We start from the raw sequence: 6,110 nt of genomic DNA, 5'->3' as shown, positions 1-6,110 counted from the left end.
GTCTGACTCTGTGCGACCCCATAGACGGCAGCCCACCAGGCTCCTCTGTCCCTGGGATTCTCCAGGCAAGAATACTGGAGTGGGTTGCCATTTCCTTCTCCAATGCATGAAAGTGAAAAGTGAAAGTGAAGTCGCTCAGTCCTGCCTGACTCTTAGTGACCCCATGGAGTGCAGCCTACCAGGCTCCTCTGTCCATGGGATTTTCCAGGCAAGAGTACTGGAGTGGGTTGCCATTGCCTTCTCTGGGCCAGGCTGATAATCAGAGTTAAATTCCAACATAATCTGTCTGTTGATGCCCAGGGCCTGATAAGGGAAGAAATAGATGATATGCCTAGAGGATGCAAGAATTAGCCAACATGTACGGGTAGGAACCAGGGGAGTACCCCTAGGGTTGAATTTTGAGAGGGCTTGATCAAGGAAGCTGGAATGTAAGACCAGATAAACAAGAATTTATTGACTTGGGGATATTTTCTCAGGACATGGGATTTAATGCCCTAACAAGGACCCAAGCTACTGGAATGGCTCTTAGAAGCCTGGGGAGGGTTGGGGGGTGGAAGTGACCAATTCTCAGGGAAGTGGAAATACCTGAGTTGCCCTGGAAGATGGTAAAAGGAGTGGCTGTGCTGAAATGAACATACACTCAATCCTCATTATTCATGGTCTCCATATTTGTGAATTAGACTATTGCTAAAATTTATTTGCAATCCAGAATCAACACTCGTAGTGCTGTCAAGGTCATTTGCAGATGGGCAAAAATCTGAGTCACCCAATATGTGTCTGGGCAGAGGTCAAACCAGGTAACACTGCCTTCTTGTTTAGTTCTCACGCTGTAAACAGCTGTCCCTTTCACAGTCTACTTAGTGCCACGTTTTTCACATTTTGGGTACTCTTTCGTGGTGGTTTTACTGTTTAAAGTAGCCCCCAGGAATAGTGCTGAAGTGCTGTCCAGGGTTCTAAGCACAGGAAGGCTGTGATGTGCCATACTGAGAAAGTGATGTGTTAGATGAATTTGGCTCAGGCATGAGATACAGTCTGCTGGTCATGAGTTTCCTGTGAACAGATCACCAGTATTTATCATATAAAGTGCCTTTAAACAGAAAGACACATAAAACAAGGATACGTATTGACTGGTTGGCAAAAATATTGACTCGAAAAGAACCTAACTCTGTGTTTCCCTTAGGAGCAGTGGTTCGGTATTCACTAACTCAAGTGTTCTCAGTGACTTTATAGGGCATAACCCTTGAGAATAATAGATCAACTATACCTCTCACGAGTAAAGTCTATTAACCCTTCTTGCAAGGAATGCTGGGAAATGTAGTTCTCATAAGTATCCAGACCCTGGGATAGAGGGGAGGGTATAGAAGAAGCAGGGAATGATTCTAAGTTGCTGCAGACAAGCCAGTAGAGTAGGTTAAACCATCAGACATTAAAAAGATGTTAATGGTTGCCTTGTTGTTGTTGCTGTTCAGCTGCTAAGTCATGCCCAACTCTTTGCAACCCTGTGGACTGCAGCATGCCAGGCTCCCCTGCCCTTCACTGTCTCCCGGAGTTGGCTCAGATTCATATCCAGTCAGTCGGTGATGCTATCTAACCATCTCATGTTTGCCTTAAGTTTTCCAATATTATGATAATTATTCAGAGTCTATCTTCAAATACTATTACATCATTTCTCATGCAGGGTAAGGACCTAATGACCCTGAGGAAACATGTAATGATGGAAGGAAGCAGTTCCGGTTCCCAAGGCTGAAGGGACAAAGGAAAGTAAAGGTTCTCATAACCAATTAACTGTGTGGGAAGGGGTGTGGTTTTTCGCACAGCAACTGGCATTTCTCCAACACCATCCAGGTGTCCTACAGTACAACTCAGTTCTGATCCTGTCTATCCAGAGATAGCATCGAATCCCACAGGTTAAGTGATCAGTCCCGCAGGAATGTCCCCCAACTTCAGCCACCATCGAAAGCCCAGATTGTTACCTGCTCCTGACTAACTGGCTATAAATCAGAGGTTCCCACAACCCCCTCCCGGGCTTGATTGATTTGCTAGAGTGGCTCACAAGAACTCAAGAAACCAGTTTGCTCATGAGATTACCAGTTTATTTTAAAAGATATAGCCATTTGAAGAGATTCATAGGGCAAGGTCCTGAACAATGGAACTTCTGTCCTCGTGGAGTTTGGGGCCTGCCATGGTAGCACATGGAAGTTTTCTAGTGCCCTAATTTGTGAGTTCTCTGAACCCCACCCTTTTGGGGTTTCATGGAGGCTTCATTACATCAGCACCGTGGATTAAATCATTGGCCATTGGTGACTAGTTCAGCCTCCAGTCATTCTTTCCTCCCCAGAAGTCATGATGGGTGGGGCTAAAAGTTCCAATCCTCTATCCGTTGGTTCTGCTGGCAATCAGCCCCCTATTTGGGGAGGATTCCCAAAAGCTACCTTATTAATATAACAGTTGCTAATGTTATCATTATGATAACATGATGTCCACTTCATCTTTCATCTATATGGCCCTGAAGCATTTTTTTCCCTCCAGAAACTGAAGACAAGATACCAAATAGTTTCACAAAAGATGCTACAATTGCTCTAATTGCCTAGGAAATTCTAGGGTTTGTGGAGCTGTGAGCTAGGAATCATGGACGAAGATCAAATATATATTTCTTATAAATCACAATATCACAGAAAGATTCTGAGTCATCAGAACCTAAGAGCCCAATGAAGCTGATCCACAGAATCATGAGGAAATGAACTGATTATTGTTTTAAGGCACTAAGTTTGGGGGTGGTTTGTTATGTGGAAATAGAAAACTGATACAAATATCTTCACACTCTGTGAGCATTCTGAGAGGTCAGTCTTCATATTTCTTCCCAAAGTCCTCTTGTGACCATCTTCCAGTCCTTTTCCTTCAAATCCCTGACCATCTACCCAAACCGTTAGTCATTGCCCATGAGTCTATGTATACCTGTACTTCTTGTCCACAAAAAAATGGGCAACCAAATGCATCATCCGCTGGGAGGATTTCTCTTTACACCATCTCTTGCAATGGCTGAGATTTTTCAGCAGTCCACCGCTAGTGGGTGCCAGCACAGGCAGAGTTCGAGACTGATGTAGAGGAGGCCATACAGCAGGATTAGGCTGTTACAGGTATGCAGTCACCTACCCATTGTTGTTTTTCAGTCGCTAAGTCATGTCCAGCTCTTTGCGACCCCATGAACTGCAACACACCAGGCTCCTCTGTCTTTCACTATCTCTTGGAGTTTGCTCAAATTCAAATCCATTGAGTCAGTGATGCTATCTAACTATCTCATCCTCTGTCACCGCCTTCTCCTTTTGCCTTCAATCTTTCCTAGCATCAGGATCTTTTCCAATGAGTTGGCTCTTCACATTAGGTGGCCAAAGTATTGTAGCTTCAGCTTCAGCAATAGTCCTTCCAATGGATATTCAGGATTGATTTCCGTTAGGGTTGACTGGTTTGATCTCATTAAAATATAACATAGGAGCATCCTAATTCTAGACATCAGATCTTTAGTGACTGTGAGTCAGTGCTAGATTCAGACCCACTTGCCCTGTGTTCCAAAATCAGGTTTCTACATGGACCAGGCTGAGGGCTGCTCCAGACCTTGGTGGAGTCCCCAGACCATCTATCCTGAAGCCCAGTTGGCTGACTTTCCCTTGATACAGACCTCAACATCTTCAGCAATATTCTCTATAAAAAAGCCTTTTTCAACTTTGGCGTTTCTGTAATAGACACTCCATTAATGTTCATTGAACTGAGTTCTACTGCCTCCCCATGGCCACAGGGTAAAAATCCAAATTTGTTAGCTTGAAATAAAATATACTTGAAGATCTAGCTCCCTATTTATACTCATCTCCTAATTGTTAGCATTTGCAAAACATTTACTATGATTCATCTCATCAAATATGTGATCTCATTCAAAAATATAGATATCTGCATGTATACAGAGATCAGTATGTACATGTTATTATGTAATATCATATGCTGTATATACATGTGTGTATTTAACCTAAGTAGTCTCACACAATGTATGTTCTTTTGTAAGTTGCTTTCCCACACTCACCAATATGTCATGGGTATTTATTTCTCCATGCCTTAAAGGTTTTACACATTTATATCATCATTTTAGATGATTCTCTACAATAGCATTGTAGGAATGTATCAGAGTTACTGGTAGACCTTATAAGGGCTTACAACTTTTCAGTATTATAATTAACACTGGGATGAATGATATTTATATTTATACATCTTCTGTTACTTGTTAGACTATCTTCTTAGGTTAAATTCTTTAAAATAGTACCACGGTGCCAAAGGGAATATACACTTAAAATTTTGAAGCGTGGTACCAACTACTATCTTCCAGAAATGTTATGCTGACTTATAAAACCAACATCAGGGTGTGAGTGCCCAATTTTCCGCCACCCTCATCAATGCTGGGTATTGCCAACAAAATAATAGAAAAGCAGTCTCTTGTTATTGCTTTGAATGCTTTCTGCAGATGTAAAATATCTTTACTCTGTACATATTAGCCTTGAGTGTTTCTTCTGTGGTTCTTTCTTTAGGTCCTTTCTCTTTTTAAAACTGGACCATTCACCTTTTTCTTATTAATTTTAAAAAGCTCTTGTTCAATATGTTGCAGAATTTTTTCTTCTAAACCTGTAGTGTGTTTTCTTGTTTTGCTTTTATTGAACATATTTTACACTGTATATAGTCAAACCAATTTTTTTTTTTTTAGGATTTCTTCTTTTTGGTCTAAAGAAAATCTTCCCCACTGCAAAAGCAAATAAACCATCACCTCCTTGTTTTAAAACTAATTTTCTCATGGGTGCATTTTTCTACAATTAACTATTTAATTCACCTGAATTTTGCTTCTGGTCTCCCTGCTCTTCACTTAGCTGGGCCTCCTCACTCAGACTAAGTCTGTCCAGGTCCCCACTCCCACCAGCAGGATATGGCTTCTCAAGGAAGCTCAAAATTACTCACAGGCAGTTTTAGCCTTAAAGCTGAAGTCTCTATTTACAGAAAATATCCACTGGCTCCAACCAGTGAATGCAACTTATATCCAATGCAGAAGCAGCAGCATTTCAATGCTTTTTTGCAGCGCACCAGGACTGGCAAAGTTCATGACACTGTGGTCCTTTCAGAGACAGTAGAAAGGAGTGGTTTCCTGAAATCAAGATCGGGCCACCTGAGTTCTGCCATCCAAAGCCTGAGAGAGTGGTCGTGTTAGTGCCCAGAGCAAACGTGCAGGATACCCTGTCCTCTGCCCTCCAAGAGTTCTCAAGGCTACCAGGCCCTGTTGCTGGCTCTCTTGGGGGGAGTTGGTGAGGCTCTAGCTATCCACATAGACTCCCAGGAAGGACACCACTCAATTCTTTCCAGCTGGGCTTAGGACAGTATATCCAGATAGCAACTGACACTTGATAAAGGGAAACACTTCCACAAGGAAAAATCTTAAGCAAAAAGGCACTGGACTTACTTCAGGGTGGAAGTCTATAGTCGTTACAGGGACTGCAGCTGGTGGCAGGAGGTCCCTGGAGCCCTATTCTGGGGAAAGAGGGTCCATGCAGAAGACGGAAAGAGGACTAGCGGTTTAGTTAGTGAACACTGATAGCATCCGCACCCGACCACCAGCCTGGCCAGGGGCCAGCAGGCAGGAAAGAGTGAGTGAGGGCCCCTCGGGGAGGATGCAGTTGTGCTGAAAACGGCAAAGAGGAAGTGGAGTGAAGCCAGCAACCAGACCCGTGCCTCCCCTCCCAAGGACGAGACATGCAAGACAGGAATGCCCTGGTCCGGCTGTGTTAGCACCAGCCCTTGTGAGGTTCAGACAGCCTGAGCACCCAGCCCAGGAGAGTCAGCAGGCCCAGGGAGAGCAGGTCGTCAGAGGCAGCAGTGTGAGGCTTCCCGGGAAGTTCAGGTGCAAAGGTCCAGCCTCAGAGCCCACATCTACGAAATGAAAGGCAGCTTTTGATTCTCACATTAATATTTGGAGAAGTAAAGGGAGAGAGTGAAGGAGCTGGGGAGTAAAACAAAAATCAAAACAAAACACACAGCTGAAAATAGCTCCAGGGACCCAGATGTGTGATGAATGGAACATCTGG

The sequence above is a fragment of the Bos taurus genome, chromosome 11 (assembly GCF_002263795.3).
Source record: "Bos taurus isolate L1 Dominette 01449 registration number 42190680 breed Hereford chromosome 11, ARS-UCD2.0, whole genome shotgun sequence".
Classification (NCBI taxonomy): Eukaryota; Metazoa; Chordata; class Mammalia; order Artiodactyla; family Bovidae; genus Bos; species Bos taurus.
The sequence above is the reverse complement of the archived record's forward strand: the minus strand, read 5'-3'. Positions refer to the sequence as shown.